Source organism: Dromiciops gliroides, chromosome 5, assembly GCF_019393635.1.
Source record: "Dromiciops gliroides isolate mDroGli1 chromosome 5, mDroGli1.pri, whole genome shotgun sequence".
NCBI classification, from domain to species: Eukaryota; Metazoa; Chordata; class Mammalia; order Microbiotheria; family Microbiotheriidae; genus Dromiciops; species Dromiciops gliroides.
In genome coordinates, this window is record NC_057865.1 from 298,505,933 (window position 1) to 298,525,389 (window position 19,457).

Genomic DNA, 19,457 nt, shown 5'->3' on the forward strand with positions numbered 1-19,457 from the left:
AGGAGGAGTTCAGAGAAACCTGGAGGGTCTTGTGTGGGCTGATAATGAGTGAGATGAGCAGAACCAGAAGAACATTGTACACAGTATTACCAACACTGTGTGTTGATCTACTGTAATGGACTAGATTCTTCTCACCAATGCAATGGTACAGAAGAGTTCCAGGGAACTCATGATGGAAGAGGATCTCCAAATCCAGGAAAAAACAAAACAAAACTGTGGAGTATGGATGCTGAATAAACCATACTATTTCTTTTGTTTTTGGTGCTATTGTTGTTTTTCTATTTTGAGGTTTTTCCTCATTGCTCTGATTTTTCTCTTATAACATGACTAATGCAATCAAACACCAGATTGGAAATCCTGAAAATCAAAGGAGACTTAAGTAAAATTTAAAGTAAGAAAGCCATTGAAAAAATGAATAAAAGTAGAAGCTTATTTTAGAAAAAAAGATAAAATAAACTATTGGTAAATTTGATTAAAAGGGGAAAAGAAGAAAACCAAATTACAAGTACCCAAAAAGGAAAGGGGGTGAATTTACAAACAATGGAAAGGAAATCCAAGCAATTATTAGAAAGTATTTTGTCCAATTACGTGCTAATAAAAATGATGATGATTTAAGTTAAATCAATGAATATTTACAAAAATGCAAATTTCCCAGATTAACAGAAGGGGAAATAAAATACTTAAATAATTCCATCTTAGAAGTATCTCTGAAAACAGCTTCACAAATTCCCTAAAGATTGGGACAGTGCACCCTCCATCCTGGAACTAGTGCCCCCACTTTAACAAAGGGTTAAAAGTCAAGAAATAGGCTAGGAAAATGAGCAAACAGAAAAAAAAAAAGCTAACTATAGAAAGTTTCTATGGTGTAAAGGAAGATCAAAATATGACCTCAGAAGAGGAAAACAAAGTCAAAGCTCCTATATCAAAAGATTCCAAGAAAAATATGAATTGGTCTCAGGCCACGGAAGTTTTCAAAAAGGACTTTGAAAATAAAGTAAGAGAGGTAGAGAAAAAAATTGAAAGAAAAATGAGAGTGATGCAAGAAAATCATGAAAAAAGTCAACAGCTTGGTAAAGGAGACATACACACATACACACACACACACACATAACTGAAGAAAATAACACCTTAAAAAATAGAATAGGCCAAATGGTAAAATAGGTACAAAAGGCCAATGAGTAGACAAATGCTTTGAAAAGCTAAATTGGAAAATTGGAAAAGGAGGTACAAATGGTCTCTGAAGAAGATAACACCTTAAAAATTAGTTTTTTGCAAATCGAAGCTAATGCCTTTATGAGAAACCAAGAAACAATGAAACAAAACCAAAAGAATAAAAAAAAAGGCAATGTGAAATATCTCATTAGACAAATAGCTGATTTGGAAAATAGATCCAGGAGAGATAATTTGATAATTATTGGACTATCTAGAAGCCATGATCAAAAAAAGAAGGTAGACATCATCTTCCAAGAAATTGTCAGGGAAAATTGCCCTCATATTCTAGAACCAGAAGCAAAATAGGAATTCAAAGAATTCACTGATCACTTCCTGAAAGATATTTTAAAAGGAAAACTCCCAGGAATATTATAGCCACATTCCAGAGCTCCCAGGTCAAAGAGAAAATATTGCAAGCAGTCAGAAAAAACAATTGAAATACTGCAGAGACACCCAGGAAAACACAAGATTTAGCGTCTTCTACATTAAAGTATTGGAGGGCTTGGAATGGGATATTCTGGAGGGCAAAGGAACTGGGATTACAATGAAGAATCATATACCCAGAAAAACTAGGGGGAGGAGGGAAATGGGAATTCAATGAAAAAGAGGACTTTCCAAGAATATTAAGGGAACTAATGAAAAAAAATGCACAGAAAGGTGGGCTAGCCATACCAAATTTGAAGCTATACTATAAAGTGGCAGTCATCGAAACTATTTGCTACTAAGAAATAGAGTGGAGGGTCAATGGAATAGGTTAGGCACAGGACACACAGTAGTAAATGACTATAGTAATCTATTGTTTGATAAACCCAAAGACTCCAGCTTCTGGGATAGGAACTCAGTATTTGACAAAAACTGCTGGGAAAACTGGAAGATAGTATAGCTGAAACTAGGCAAAGACAAATATCTTACATTTTATACAAAACTAAGGTCAAAATGGATTCAAGATTTAGACATAACAGGTGATACCATAGATAAATTAGGAGAGAAAGGAATGCTTTAACTCTCTATGGAGAGGAAAACAATTTATGTCCAAACAAGAGAGAGAGAAAATATTATGAAATGCAAGATGGAAGACTTTGATTACATTAAATTTTAAAAAATGTACAAACAGAAGCAATGCAGCCAAAATTAGAAGGGAGGCAGAAAACTGGGAAACAATTTTTACAGCCAGCATTTCTGATAAAGTCCTCATTTCTAAAATATATTGGGAAATAAATCAAATTTATAAGAATCTAAATAATTCACCAAGTGAGAAATGGTCAAAGGATATAAGGCAGTTTTCTGATGAAGAAGTCAAAGCTATCTATTGCCATGTGAATAAATGATCTAAATTACTATTGATCAGAGAAATGCAAATTAAAACAACTCTGAGGTACCACCTGACACCTATCAGATTGGCTAATATGACAAAAAAGGAAAATAATGAATGTTGGAGAAGCTGTGGAAAAATTGGAACACTGATGTATTTTTGGTGGAGCTGTGAACTGATCCAACCATTCTGGAGAGCAATTTGGAACTATGCCCAACGGGGTATGGGACGGTTCATACCCTTTGACCCAATGGTACCACTGCTAGGTCTGTATCCCAAAGGGATCATAGAAAAGGGAAAAGGACCCACATGTACAAAAATATTCATAGCAGCTCTCTTTGTTGTGGCAAAGAATTAGAAATCAAGGGAATGCCCATCAATAGGGGAATGGCTAAACAAGTTGTGGTATATGAATGTAATGGAATGCTATTGTGCTGTAAGAAACAATGAACAGGAGGAGTTCAGAGAAACCTGGAAGGACTTACATGAACTGATGCTGACAGAGAGGAGCAGAACTAGGAGAACATTGTACACAGTAACAGCAATATTGTGTGATGAACAATGGTGACAGACTTGGCTCTTCTCAGTATTGCAATGATCCAAAAGAGTTTCAAAGAACTCATGATAGAAAATGTTCTCAACATCTAGAAAGAACTATGAATGTAGGTTGAACCATACTGTTTCTACTTTTAGACTGCTTTTGTCCATCTTTTTTGAGATTTTTCCCTTGCACTCTGATTCGTCTTTCACAAGATGACTACTGTAGAAATGTTTAATGTGATTGTACATATACAACCTATATCAGACCACTTTCCATCTTGGGGAGGGAGGGAGGGAAGGCAAGGTAGGAGAAAAAAATTTGGAACTAAAAATCCTGTGAAAACAAATGTTGAAAACTATCCTTATATGTAACTGGAAAATAATGAAATACTTTTAAAAATAGAGAGAGAGAGGAAGGACTTTTAAGCATTCTTGATGAAAAGAACTCAGCTGAATGGAAATTTGATTTTCAAATACAAGACTCTAGAGAAGCATAAAAAGTTAAATAGGAAAAAGAAATCATAATGGATATTAAGAAGTTAAACTGTTTACATTCCTAAATGGGAAGAGGATACTTGTAACTCATAAGAACCTTCTCATTATTAGGGCAGGTAGATGGAGGATAATTAGTCAGAGGGCACAAATGTGAGTTGAATATGATGGGTGATAATCTTTAAAAATAAAATTAAGGGTTGAGAGAGGAATGCACTGGAAGAAAGGTAAAGGGGGTGGTGGAAAGGGGTAAAGTATCTCAAAAGATGCAAGAAAAATCTTATATGTAGAGGTGAAGATGGGGGAGGTGCTAATGAGTTGAGAAAACCTTACTCTCATCAGAATTGGCTAAAAGAGGAAATAACATACACACTCAATTGGGTATAGTAATCTATCTTACCCTGCAGGAAAGTAGGAGGGGAAGTGATAGAAGGGAGGGCAGATTGGGGGAGGAGAAAGTCAGAAGCAGAACACCTTTGAGGAAGGAATGAGTGAAGGGAGATAGAGAATAGATTAAATTACATGGGGAGAGAGTAGGTTGGAGAGAAATTCAGTTAGCAATAGTAACTGCGGAAAAAAAAATAAGCAAGTTTGTCTGATAAAGACCTCATTTCCCAAACACATAGAAAACTGAGTCAAATTTAGTGAAATGAGAGCCATTCCTATAAGAACACAATTATAAATGATCAAAAGATATGAAGAGTTTTCAGATGGAATAATCAAAGTTATAACCATATTAAAAATGCTCTAACTCATTACTGATTAGAAAGATATAAGTAAAAACAATTCTGAGGCACTACCTCATACCTATTGGATTGAATAATAAGACAACAGAGGAAAATGACAAATGTTGGAGGGAATATGGGCAAAATGAGACATCAATGCACCATTGGTGGAGTTGTAAAATTATTCAAACATTCTGTAGAGCAATTTGGAACAATTGCGAAAGGGCTATAAAACTGCACTCTTTGACTAGTAATACCACTAATATGTCAGTATCCAAAAAGAGATACAAAAAGTTAAAGGACCTATATGTACAAAAAAATATTTATGGCAGCCCTTTTCTGGAACAAAGAATTAGAAATTGAGGAGATACCTATCAACTGGGGAATGTCTGGACAAATTGTGGGATGAGATTATGATGGAACACTATTGTGCTACAAGAAATGATGAGCAGGATGCTATAAAAAAAATAACACAAAAAGAGATGTTGGTCTATACCTAGTTTTTGCCATACCATTTTCCACTTTTCCAGCAGTTTTTAAATCAAATAATGAGTTTTTGTCCCCAAAACTTGGATCTTGGTGTTTGTCAAACACTAAATTGTGATGATCATTTACTGCAATGTATTGGGTATCTAATATTTTCCACTGATCCACTATTCTAGTTCTTAGCCAGTACCAGATTGTTTTGGTAATTACCACTTTGTAATACAGTTTGAGATCTGGTACAGTGAGGCCATCATCCTTCAAACTGTAGGGGCCAAATTTAATATGTGGAGAGTTAATTGGGTAGCTCGCAGTAATATTGGGGTTCAGAAAATAATGAGGGACCTCTAGGTCCAGAACTTCCTCCTCTCTGAACTGCCTTTTTAGTTATTTCTCCAAGGCTGAACATCGTACTATCTAGTGATGAAATTTGATACCACACACCTTTGCTGATTATTCATTAGTTCAATTTATTAATTGACAATATTTTCTGGAGGCTTTCAAAAGTAGAGCAGAATAGACGGTCACTTTATATCAAGTATCTCTTATAAAGGCTTTTTTCTCAAATATATAGAGAAGCAAGTGAAATTTATAAGAATCCACATCATTCCCAAATTGACAAATAGTCAAAGCATATAAAAAGGCAATTTTCAGATGAAGAAATTGAAGCTATCTATAGTTGCATGAATAAAGCTCTAAATCAGTATTGATTAGAGAAATGCAAATTAAAACAAGTCTGAGGTACCACCTTACCCTCATAAGATTGACTAAAATGACAAAAAAGGAACATGATAAACATTGGAGGGAATGTGGGAACACTGGGACACTAATGTATTGTTGGTGGCGTTGAGAACTGATCCAACCATTCTGGAGTGTAATTTATAAAACTATGTATACCCTTTGATTCAGCAATAACACTACGAGGTTTGTATCTCAAAGAGATAAAAAGGGAAAAATATTTGTATAAATATATTTATATTGGCTCTTTTTGTAGTGGCTAAGAATTAGAAATTGAGGGGACACTCATCAGTTGGGGAATGAATGAACAAGTTGTGGCATATGGATTTAATAGAATATTATTGTGCTCTATGAAAAGACAAGCAAGATAATTTCAGAAACAACAACTGGAAAGAATTACATGAATTGATACACCGTGAAGTCAGCATAACCAGGAGAATATGGTACACATGTTGCAAATATTGTACTTCACGTTGCAAATGAAGCCACTGAAATATCTATTACTTTTCACCCAGAGATTCTGCTACTAGGTATATATCCCAAGGGGGTTAATAATTAAAAGAAAGATTTCACATTAAACAATAAGCAAAGGAATAAAAATTAACTAAATGCTCATTGATTGGGGAATGGTTGAAACTTTGTAAATTTGAGCAATATTACTATAATGTAATAAATGATGAATATGATGAATAAAAAGAAGCATTGGAAAACTTTCCATTAACTCACAGAAAATGAAGTGAGCAAAAGCAGGAAAGCAATAGACAAAATGAGTACAACATCAGAAATGAAAAAACAATGACATAACTATGAAAAGTCAAAGCTGTGAAATTATAATGACCAATCTAGGCCTCAGAAAAAGAGACACAAGAAGTGAGAAGGCATCCCCACATGACTGATTTCTTTGGAGAGGTGAGGGACTAAGGGTGGAATGATGATGATGATGGTGGTGGTGGTGGTGATGATGATGATAACAACCATAACAGCATTTATATAGTGCTTTACACTTTGCAAAACACTTTACAAATATTATCTCATTTCATCCTCACAATAACCCCGGGAGGTAGATACTATTCTTATCCTCATTTTGCAAATGAGAAAACCGAGGCTAACAGAGATTAAGTAATTTTCTCAGGTTCCCAGAGATCAGCTTTGAACTCCTGCTGTCCTGACTCGGTGCTTTTTCCACTGTGCCAATTAGCTGTCTACATAGAACACTGTAGCACTGTAGCCAATGATAGACTTTTTCAATATATTGGTTAGATTTTATTTTATTTTATTTTATTTTTCTTATTCCTTTTTGAGTGTAATGGATTTCTATAAGGGAGGAGAGAGAGGATAGAGTGGGAAATACAGTCAATGTAAAAACAAAAGACATCAATAAAAATTGATTTAATTTTTTTTAGACAATTGGGGTTAAGTGACTTGCCCAGGGTCACACAGCTAGTAAGTGTCAAGTGTCTGAGGCAGGATTTGAACTTAGGTCCTCCTGATTCCAGGAATGGTACTCTATCCACTGTGCTACCTAGCTGCCCCTAAAAATGGATTTATCAAAAGATGGATTTCCAATCATCATTTGCAATTCCCTCTGCTCTCTTCAGCCCGGGCAAATGTAATTAGCTTCACCCTCTTTGCTTTCCTGTATGGACCCCTAGTTTGCTCTCCTTCCTAGAGTACCTTCTTTTGGGTCAGGAGGGAAGCAAAGTCAGCCATACATGAGGAATTAGCATTTTTGCCATCTTCCAAGTCTCACTTAATTCTGATGTCATCTGTTCAGCTACTTTTTCTCTTTCCTTCTTAACTTTTGTCTGATTTATGGATTCCTGAATGCCTGATCCTCCCCCAAATGTTATAATAATGATAGGATGATGATGGCAATGATGATGCACTATTCTGTAGAACCCTTTAAAGCTTATCCAACATTTTCCAAGAGAAGGAATTCTGGGAAGATGGTGAGATAGGTCAGAAAATTCCAAGCTCTCCAGATTTCCTCCACAAACAAGACAAAATAGCTCCTCAGGGTGAATGTAAAACAGCAAAAATAGCCAAGAATTGATGTAGAGCAGTGTTTCTCATGAGACAACTGGAGAAGAGCAAATGAAAGACCTCAGGGACTGAGGTTCAGCCTGAAAAGTGCAAACATCTTCCAGATATCTCCTCTGAAACAAACAAGAAGCCCTCTGGACAGCTCAATGGGAGGCTGATTTTTCTACTGTGTTGACAGTAGAAATAATAAGAGAACCCACTATTCTATAAGTTGCAGTTATCTATGTGCTTTTTTTGATATGCTTTTGTTTGTGTTTCCCTGTGTTGTATACATCCCTGGGGAGAGAATTGTGTACAAGGAAGTGCAGTGAGCTGGTTGGAGCCTTAGAGACAAGGATAGAAAATAGATGAATGATGAGAAATATTCAGGATCACAAGTGCAGTGATAATATTGACCTTTGGAGCCTTTTCCTATTCTCTTGTCAATACTCCTTTCAGGTTTTAGAGGCCTTAAAGGAAAAGGGGGGCAAAAATTCTAATCTTCCCTTTACAATAGAGTTAACTGAGACCTTGAAAACAACCCATCATATTTAATTGTATTTTGTTTTAATATTTTTAAAACTAAAATAGAGTATTTTATGGTATAGTATTGGTATAAAGTACTGTATACTATATTAATTAAATTACAATTTAATTATATTTCATTTGTATACTTCATAGAATTTAATTATATTTTATTTTTATATCGCACAATGTATATAATTGCATAATTTTATATTCTATAATATATATAATTGTATAATTGTAATAATACATATAATTATATAATTTAATTATATTTTATTTTTATATTGCATAATGTACATAATTGTATAATTTTATATTCTATAATGTATATAATTGTATAATTGTAATAATACATATAATTGTATAATTTAATTATATTTTATAGAATTTAACTATATTTCATTTTGAGTATGCCTACTTTATAAATGCTTAGTGACACATATTAAAGATTTACTGGGGGAATACAACTCAATAAAGAACTTTTCTGCACCATCTACAAAGAAGCCCCTGCTCTGGTCATTAGGAGAGATGCAAAGTGTATACTACGTACAGTCTCTGCCCTTCTGGAGCTCAGAGCACAGGGAAGTTGTACCTATATTTAGAATACACAGTGTTACATGATGATCATGTTAGAAAGGTGAAAACAGCCCCCAAAGTGCTGTGAGGGGATAGGTCAGTAGTGAGAGGAGAATTTAGAGAGGACTTCCTGGAGGCGGTGACATTTAAGGAGAATTCCAAGAAGTGGGAAGAGGATTAATAAGCACTGAGTCTTGCATATCTACTTGGTCCTGAATGCTCTCTCCTGTCATTCAGGAATGACTAGGGTACAGATTAAAAGGAAGATGCTGATTCCTTGTTTTGTTTTGGTTTTTGTTTGTTTTTTTACATTCCTCATACAAATTTCCTTTCATTGTTACTTTTGTTGCTGCTGCTGCTGTTTTCTTAGAAGGGTAAAGCAGCATCTCAATAGTCCACAACAAGGGAACACACACACACACTCACACACACACACACACACACTCTCACACACACACACACACACACTCACACACACACACTCACACACACACTCACACACACACACTCACACACACACACACACTCACACACACACTCTCACACACACACTCACACACACACACACACTCACACACACACACACACACACTCACACACACACACACACACACTCCCTTGATTGCAGTGACAATGAAGCAAGTCACCTAGTGCCCTGTAACTGTTTGCAAGCACACCTGCCTCCTTTGATTTGACAAGGCTTTTGAGAGCCACTAAAGAGATTAGGTTTCCAGGAATGTGCAGCCTGTCCAGCTGTCTTGAGGAAAACCTGGGCCCCCTTCAAGGCAGTCTGATAAAAGATGCGTTGTGCTGTTTTCCTTCCTACACACCCTTTCTTTGTGACTTGCTCGATGGATCACTCCAGCAGGTGAAGAAGAGGATGTTTCCTGGGGTGAACAAAGTACAAAGTATCTTGGGCATCAAGGACAAAAGAACCAAAAGCAGCCCAGTTTTCGAACTGAGGACCGCAGACTCCCGATGAGTCGGCAAAGTGACATGACTCTCACGGGTTCTAATGTGGTCTTGGGCTGCGTGAAGAGAGGAAGAGTGGCCATGATAAGTGAAGTGAACACCTTGCTCTTCTCCCCCTTAGCCAGGAGCATTGTTTGCATATCTGGGTGCTGCCATTTGGGGAGGAGGTTGATAATCCAGAGAGCATTTAGAACAAGGCATCCAAGAAATTCATTTCTGGGTGCCACAGTTTAAAAAAAAAGAACAAGACACTTCAAATTCTAGACGAGGCCAAATGGGATGGTGGGAGCATGAAAGGTGAGGAAAAGCCTGAAAGAGCTGAGTATGTTTAGCCAGGAGAAAAGAAAGCTCAAGGGTAGAAATGACAACTCTCATTTAATGTTTGAAGGATTGTTGCATGGAAGAGGGATGAGCCTCATTCTCCTCAGTTCTAGGGAGAAGAGCCAGGAACAGTAGAGTAAGGGTGTATGTTATTGGAGGCTACAAAGAGACAGGCTTGGAGGCTTGGGTTAAAGTAAGGATCAACTTCTTAACTAGGAGAATTATACAAAAGTAAAAAGGTTTGACTTTGGAGGTAGCATTAGATGAAATCTAGATTCTCACTTGTCAGGGGTATCATAGAGTGAGGGGACTCCAACTCTAGGATGTAGTCAAATCCAGGAATGTCTTTGGTTTCACTATATATTTTTTCATAACAGGGGTTTTGTTTTCTTGCTTTCTCATTAGGGATGGGGAATATAAAGAAACTTATTTAAATCTAAAAACCTAATTTAATTAAAAATATAATTTTTAAAAATCAAAAAGCCCCCCAAAAGTTTCCAAAGCATATTTGTGAAGCCTGAGCATCGTCCAAAGGAAGAAAGAGGAAAGGAAAGGAAAAATGGGACTATTTGAAAGTCAATGCAGCAAAGACGGAGCCTCTCGATAAATTCCTGACGTGATAAATGGTCTCCAACTGATGCATGGTAATTATCTTAATGAGAGTGTTTGAAACCATAAAACAAGGATTCTGGCAAGAATGCAAATAGTATGTAAAATGGCAAAATAAATAAAAAGTATATTAGAGTAAAACACCATTTGCTGTAGGGCAGAACTGAGCAGCGTCCAGGGCTGCTGCATTGCCTTCTGTCCTGCTGCACCTGCATCGTCACAGCCCCAGATAGGTGGTGGCCATGGTAGGTGCATCTGGCTGCAGGTGGAGGACCATGAATATCATTGAGGCCCATTTGAGAGGCCCAAAGAGGGATGAGTAATTTCTTGTCTGTCTGCAGAGAGTAAAGCAGGATCCATCCATCTAGACATTAGGTGATGTTGTTCTTGGTTTATACCACTCCTTTCCATCCATGGAAGCACACAGAGCAGAAGGATCCTGACAGAAGTCACCAACCTCCAGGAACCCTAAAGATAAGTCATGCCTTCTTTGAATCAATTCCTAAGATGCTGACCCAGAGAAAACACACTGACTGAATTCTGAGAAAGGCAAGGGTCAGCCTGACCTCTAGATTTGAAGGACCCTGATTTCTTTCCTGGATGTTATGGAAAAATGAAACAAAAGCCCACACATGAGGCCTATCAGCCTTAATGACTTTTTCTTATTCTGACTCACTGACATATGCCCCCCCACTTTCCTCTACCCCCCTCCCCTGAATAAAGGCACAACCTCTCAATTGCTGTTGGCCACACAAGTGTTTATTGAGCCTTTGCCCTGGTAGATTTGAGCTCATACCTGGAGTTTATACTGAATATGGCCTTTGTCTAGCCAGAGCAATCTAGACCTTGTCCAGCTTGATAAATCTTCTGTCTAATTTTCTCCCTCCCCATGTAGTAATGAACAAGTCCCCATATTCCTTTCGGAAGGGAGCTGTCTCAGTAAGATCCTCACATTTGTTCAGCTCCCCTAAATTGCTCATTTTAGTTGACCTTCACACCCTTATCCCTCTCAGGTTGAATTGTTTGGAAGTTTCTATTGACACTAAGTCTAAATCTGCCTCTCTATAACTTGCCTTTCCTCTCCCCATTTCTGGGTGAAAAAGTCTTTTCTCTCTTCCACCAGTTATGTGAAGTCAGTTATTACTCCTACAGTCATACATGACCCATCATTAAGTATTTCCATTAATATCAGAAAAAAAATAAGATACTAGAGGTAGGTGTACAAGAAAGAGGAAAAAAATAAAGTGAACAACATGAAGAGATTTCCAGCCAGCACAGATTATGTATTGTTCATACCCCAATAGGATTGACCATCATCTTTTCTAGGGAATATTTAAACTCCCTTTAGGACAAGCTTATGGGGGAAACCAGCTGGAAGGCAGGACGATAGATTTAATGACCTTTAATATTAATTGATGGTCCCATTTTCTATCAAACTTATCACTGCATTAAGATTAGTCTTATAGGGAACATTTTTTATTTTTGGTGGGGCAATGAGGGTTAAGTGACTTGCCCAGGGTCACACAGCTAGTATCTAGTGTCTGAGGTCATATTTAAACTTGGGTCTTCCTGAATCGAAGGCTGGTGCTTTATCCATTGTGCCACCTACCTGCTCCTACAAAATAAATTATTGAGGAATGTTAGTGATTACAACTTTGCCAGCTTCCATTCGTTTTGGGGAAATCAAAATGGATAATTGAAATACTTTTTTATTAACTTGCATCTGTGCTGATGTCCATCCTTTATTTAGTACTTTATGCAAAATAGACAGACAGAAATATAGACAGACAGACTGATGGAAGGACAGATAGCTACATGATTCACCTACATTTCCTCAGAAGTTGTGGGGATCCTATCTATTTTCCAAGGCTCAAGGTTTCTTGAGGTGTCCATCGAGAATCCATCCCAAAGGACGTGCTTCAGTAGGTCAAAAGATCCATTGAACTTGTTCACTTTCATCTTGAAGGATGCTCCCACTGATCAAAATGCCAACCATTTCATCATGTTTATAAATTACTCTAGTTGCGAAAGTTCACCTCCTAGTGGTTATGTGGATTTTCAGATAATAGACCCATGGGCCATCCCACCACCACACTTGAAGTACATCTAGCTTGGTAAGACCTGTTAAAAAGAACCTGTAGAGGGAGCAACTAGGTGGCGCAGTGGATAGAGCACTGGCCCTGGAGTCAGGAGTACCTGAGTTCAAATCTGGTCTCAGACACTTAACACTTACTAGCTGTGTGACCCTGGGCAAGTCACTTAATCTTCATTGCCTCACTAAAAAAAAAAAAAAAAAAAAAAAAAAAAAAAAAAAAAAAAAGAACTTGTGCTAAACCTGGTTAGCCTCAGAGAGCCCAGGGTACTTCCACTATACAAGGAAGCAGCAGAGGATTTCAGCAGTCCATTCATTCAACATGTATGGAAGGCCTGTGATTTGCAAAGCATTCTGCTAGGGGCAAAGCCTCTAACATCTTAGAGTATTAGAAAATGTTTCCCTGGCAAACACTACCCTGTCTGGGGAGCAAAGGAGGGGGGAAGATTATCTTGTTTCTCTTCTTATCTGACCAGTGAAGTGAGGTTTCCCACAGGGATTGGATTGATCCTCCCATACCCACCAACAGTGCTACTGACCCGTGATAAGCCAAAGGCCCAGGCTTTATTTTAAATAATACAATTAAAACTTCCACCTCAGGACCCCAGCCACAGTAATCGTGCTCATCTCTGAGGGTAATTCTATTAAACTCCAATTTTCCTATAAATATGCATTCTAATTCAATTTTGCTTCTTTCTCTTCGTAACTAAATCTATTATCATTCTCACAGTTAAATTATGCTTATTTAATCTTTGATGAGAACCTTCGCCGGCAATCCGTTGTTTTAAATTAATTCTCCTAAGCTTTGGTGAGGACTTTGTCTCACCCCCAGCACCTCCTGGGAGCCAGAGAGGAAGAATTAAAGAATCTTTCATGTTTAGGGACTGGGATGTGGAGAGGTCATGGCTGCTCTCAGCTCTGCTAGTTGTAACTTTAGCTCTTGGAAATCACACTTTCTCCCAAGGGTGTGACTGGGATGACCACAGGAGTGTCTCCTGGATCAGGTGAAAGTTAATTTGCATACCACCTCTTTGCCTCCCTGGCACACAGAGCTTAGACCATCCTTTCAAGTCAAACAAGTCTCTCACATGCAAGATACAAGCTTTCTGTTCCAATGAGATTGCTTTGTCTTCCGTCCTCAGAAGAAGATATTATCATATCTGTGTGGGCCTTCTCCTTGAAGATCCTTCTGGACCTGAACCTACGCAGCTAGACTTTATGAGTTCCTGTGTTCAAAGACTAGCTTCCTTGACACTTCTATAGACTATTGTTTGAATAGCATCGTAAGTGTGTTCTCATTCTCTCTCTCTCTCTCTCTCTCTCTCTCTCTCTCTCTCTCTCTCTCTCTCTCTCTCTCTCTCACACACACACACACACACACACACACACACACACACGTCCAATGCTGGGGCATACTCAACATTCAAGGCTCTTCTGTGTGGCACTAGCCAGAGCTCAGGTTCTACTCTTAGCCAGACTAACCTCTGCCCCTCAGACTCTGAGGACTTAGTTCAAGAACCACACTTCCCCCCTACTAGCTGCTAATGTACCTCTTTACAAAACTACCTTACATTCAGAGCCAGCTAGTTGGCACAGGGGGTAACAGCAATGAACCTGGAGTCAAGAAAACCTGAGTTCCACCTCACCTCAGAAACTTAGTAGCTATGTAATCCTGTACACTAACTATGTGTGTGTGTGTGTGTGTATTTTATATATATATGACTAGGAACAAGTTATGTCTTCTGCTTTCTGAGACTCAGTTTCCACATTGATTAAATGTAGTACCATGGATAAATTTAATGAAAAGATAAACCAAGGCATGTTTCTAAAAAAAAAAAAAAAAAGCTAACATGTATTAGCAGGTGCATGCTGCCTGCCAACAAAAATCAATGGTTCTGCCTCTGACCAAAGACCCAGAGTGAAAGGACAGTTCCCCTTTTATAGGTTTTGGAGATTGCAGAACAAAGAACAGAGCAGGGTAGGTGAAATCATGGGTTTGAGATCAACACGACTGGCTATAGAACTGAGTGTGAGGAACAAAATGATTGGTTGGAAGTTTGGTATTATGGGGAGAGAATAACAACCCCCTTCATTCCTGCTGAGACTAAGAAAATTATCCTGGATCAATTTTCATCTTTTCAGTGTTTAGTGATATAAATATAACTTTCCTCACAGAAAATTGAATTTTAGAGTTGGAAGGGACCTCAGAGGTCGAGTCTAACCTGTACTCAGGAAAGAAACCCCATATCTGCAAGGCGTATAATGGGAGGTTATACATGCTTTGCTGGAGGAGGCCTATGGAGAACCCCTCCTGCTCAGGGAACCAGTTCTGCTTAGGGACAATCTCATGGTTAGGAGATGCCTCCTGACATCAACCCTAAAGTGGCATCTTCATAATTTCCACTCATTTCTAGTAATTCTGGGGGCCAAACAGAAAAAGCTAATCCCTCTTCCGGATTTCAACCTTTTAAATCATAAAACACAATTCTTATCTTCTCCTTGAGAGTTTTAAACGTTTTTCTCCAGGTTCAACATCTCTGTTTTCTCCAAGTGATTTCCCCACAATCTGGCTTGAAGACCTTCTTTATTTTGCCCATCTCCCTACGGTCACCACCTGATGGATGTCTTTTCTAAAATGTGGTGCCCAGAACTTAACATGATGGTTCATATGTGGCCTACCCAGAGCAGAGAGCAGTGGAATTATCCCCCCTCCCCTATTCCCAGCAGGTCTTCCTCTCAGCTCACAATCACACTGGAATGTCTGGCTTGGGTCACACCATTTACTAATGTAAAGTTTTTGGTCCACTAAAATTCCCAGATCCTTTTCAAACTACTATCAAGTCATCTCTGTTCCATCTGGTATTTGGGATATCTTATGCTTAAGTGTAAGACTTTCATATTTATTCTTATTAAAGTTCATTTTATTAGACTAACCCTAATTTCCTAGTCTGCCAAAAACTCTGGTGGTTTTGAGGAAAGTTAGTTGTTTTTAAGTCCATACATTTTATCTTCAGTGGCTATTGCACCTAGAACCTCAAATACCCATGTAGTAGCAGCTTATACTTTACATCTCCAACTTTCCCCTTGTGATGAAATAGTGAGTCATTTGACTTGAAATTGAAGGGCCTAGCTCCTTTCTCTTTGAGCTTCTTTTCCTAACCTCAAAATGAAGGAATTTAATTAAATGATCCCTTGGATTACTTCCAGCAACATCCTATTTTTTAATCTATCTTTTCACATTTGCAAAGAAACAAAAATGATAAATTTTTCATGAGGAAAATAGAATTGGAAAGGGCTAATCTTTGTGTGTTACATGAATCTTCACAAAATGTTTTCCCCTAAACAATGCTGTAAAGTAGATCAAGACAAGGAGTGTTGCCCCATCTCATTTTACAGATATGAAAACTGAGCATCTGAATGAGGAAGTAGCTTGCCTAAGGAATCACAGTAAGGAAAAAACAGTAGTTACAAGGACCAGAATTGTATTCCAATACTACTGATTCCAAACTTCAACTTGCTCTACTCCCCTAGGCTCCTTCTAGTACTGGGGTCTTGGAAGTTTTCCAGTTTAGGCCCTAACTAAGGCCTGATTCCTCCCTAGGGCATCCTGACTTTTCTCAAATTGTCCCTTTGCTAAGGACCTCATGCATCACTTCCTAAAGAAGTAAAGATCCATCTTCCTCTTCCTCCCCCCCCCAAGTCCCTCCCTCCCTCCTTCCAGTTTTCCCTCCTTCCCTCCCTCTATCCATCCATCTATCCCAGGTTGGGGTAGCTGAGTTTAAGGAAGCTTTTCCTTAAAGTAAGGATCATTTTGTCTTATTTTAGTTCTTGAGAGAAGGAAGAAAGGAAAGAAAAGGGGGAGGAAGGAAGGAAAGAAAGGGGGGAGGAAGGAAGCAAGGAAGCAAGGATGCAAGAAAAAGGGGGAAAGGGTACAAATCAGTGACTGTTTCTGCTTCAGGTTACTGCTGATTACTCAGGCTCTGAGCTGTTCCTAAGCCAGTACTGTCATGTACCATTAAGGCTAATGAAGGGTTATGTAAATCACCAAAGGCCCTTCCTTAATGAAGCCTAGCAGAATTTATGCTTAGTTTAAGGGCTGGTGTCTGGAGGTGAATTTGTACATATATTATTTACTGACAATTTAAAGTCTACTGGGATCTTCATTCCTTATTTGATTGCGCAAAAAAAAAAATCCTGTAGCAACATATTTGATAAAATAGCTCATTATATTTTTGCGTCTAAGATGGAGAAATCTCATAGAGTACAATGGGTGCAGGACTGGCTGAATGACTGGACTTGAATTGGAGTTTTTCATTCTTCAATGTCAGTGAGAAAGGAGATCTTCAGGAGAATGCCTTGGGGATCTGCCCTTGGCCATGTTACACAATGTTGTTATCTATGACTTGGATAAAAGGTATAGACATTATCCTTATCCCTTTTGCAGAGGACACAAAGCTAGGGGTGACAGCACAATGAATCCCAGGGTGAGGATCTACAAAGATTTTGGCAGACTAGATCATTGGACTCAATCTAAGAAGATGAAATTCAATGGGAATAAATGTTCATTCTTACCCTGGTATGCAAGAAATCACCCCCAAATACAAAATGGGAGAGTCACACTAGAAGCTTGTGACAAAAATATTAGAAGTAGGAGGTAAGTGTTCAGCTCATAAACAGGCTTTTCTAGAAAGCCCAAATGGTGATGTGGACGAGGGCTGAATTAAGACAGGAATACCTTTTAGGAATAAGGAGACCAGAGTCCTGCTGTCAGATTCGAAAGGGATCCCTCCCCTGCACAACTGGGTTTGATCCCAGGCACTCTGACCTAGGAAGTACATTGAAAACTTGAAGATTATGCAGAGCAGGATGACCAGAGTGGTTAAAGGTCTTGAGTGTCTACCACATGAGGATGTGCCAATCAAAGGAAACTGGGCAAATACAGCCCAGAACAGAAGAGCCTGGGAAGGGCTGAGGGAAAGGGAACCTTATAGCTTTCTTTATGTATCTGAAAGTCTGTCACCTGGAAAGGGGATTAAACTCATTTTTCTAGCCCCCCAAATAGCAGAATTAGAAGCATTGTACACAAGCTACAAAGTGAGAAATTGAGGTTTAATGTCAGGAAGGGGGAAAAATACTGACAAATGAGGAGTAATAAAATTTCCTGACAAGAGCACCCGTCAAAGTGAACTAGATTGCCTTTGGAAGTAGCACATTCCCTCTCTCTGGTGGCATTTGAACAAAGTCTGGATGACCACTTCCTGGGTATTTGGTTGGGTTGGCCTCTTGTGATTGGGACTAGTTTTCTTAAGAGATCCCTTCCAAGTATGGCACCTGGGATCCTGTGCTATGTGCACACATGGCTTATCCTAGATCCAGCTTCAAGATTTCAAGATTGTATGGATCCCATCACTGCTGTTAACTCTCAGCATGACCTTGAGCAGTCACTTCCCAGGTGTTGTTCTGAGTCTCCTACTCTGTGAAATGATAGCATTTGTCTTCCAACTGAAGAACTCTAGGATCCTTTGACATATAAGTACACCAGCTGGAGTTGTGGCAACCTGGGGTGCCTACATTTACTTCTTCTTTTTTTTTTTTTTTTTTGCGGGACAATGGGGGTTAAGTGACTTGCCCAGGGTCACACAACTAGTAAGTGTCAAGTGTCTGAGGCCGGCTTTGAACTCAGGTACTCCTGAATCCAGGGCCAGTGCTTTAACCACTGCGCCATCTAGCTGCCCCCTGCATTTACTTCTAAGCCCAGGACAGGTGTGAGGAAAAGAGAAAAACATCAGAGAAGTGTGTGCAAGAGAGTGATGATGGCAATCACAAAGAGCCTGGGAAGAAAGATCCAACTTTAAACTGAACACAATTCTTGGGTGCACTCTTGTTAAGCAGACTTCTTCTTGTGCAGCGGGCAAGTGGCAGACAGTTTCCTATCAATAACCTTTTATTGAGAAACCCTGAAAAGGGGAGAATGGCTATAGACAGACAATGAATTTCAACTGTTAAAGTTCCTCTTTTTTCCTCAACTTTTGACCCCATTGGAAGTGCTAAGGAAAGCAGGGCTGGAACCTGCTTCTCAGGAGATGGGCTGATTTCTCTGGGTTGGATCTAGGTAGATCCATGACTAGTAAAGATGAGGACCTCTGAACTTTGGGGTCAATCCCATAGATCTGACTCTGGAGCACCTGCCTGACTTTTGGGTGGCATCTCATAAAGTCAATAGATATCTAAGGTTATTGAAAATAAAAAAACAAACACTTAACCATGGCTTATACAAGAGAGTGCCCTGGCCTTGAATAGAGGCCAAAGGGATGAGGCCCTTTGCCAGGATTGCCAGGCTGGCTGTCATGTCTCTCAGGGACTATTTCTGGGTAGACTGTCACATATATCAGGGTCAGGGTTAGGGTTAGAATTTGAATTTCTCTGATTAGCCAAACTGATCTCAGATTCCAAACTGCCTGTTTGAACAATAAGAACATATTATTTTTTAAATTAATGCCAGTTTAAAATTCTATAATCCAGAGATGTTTTTATCCCAGGCTGTACAAAGGAAACTATCTGAAGGGTGGAAATCAACTTGATCAGTGCATCTTAGAGATGGGCAGGACTTGAGGGAATGTCTAGTCAGCTGCCTATGCATCTCTATAAGACTATCACATAGAAGATGGTTTGGCTTTGTTTTACTGAGCACCAAAGTATAACGCTAGAAGTGAAGTGGGGACATTTCAGAGAGAAGAGAGAGTTAGTGTTGAGGTCAGCAAAGACATCAGAACCATGGGAGTATACAACTGGACAGCACTCCCTCCGCATGGTGGAGGGGATAGGTCTCCCCTTA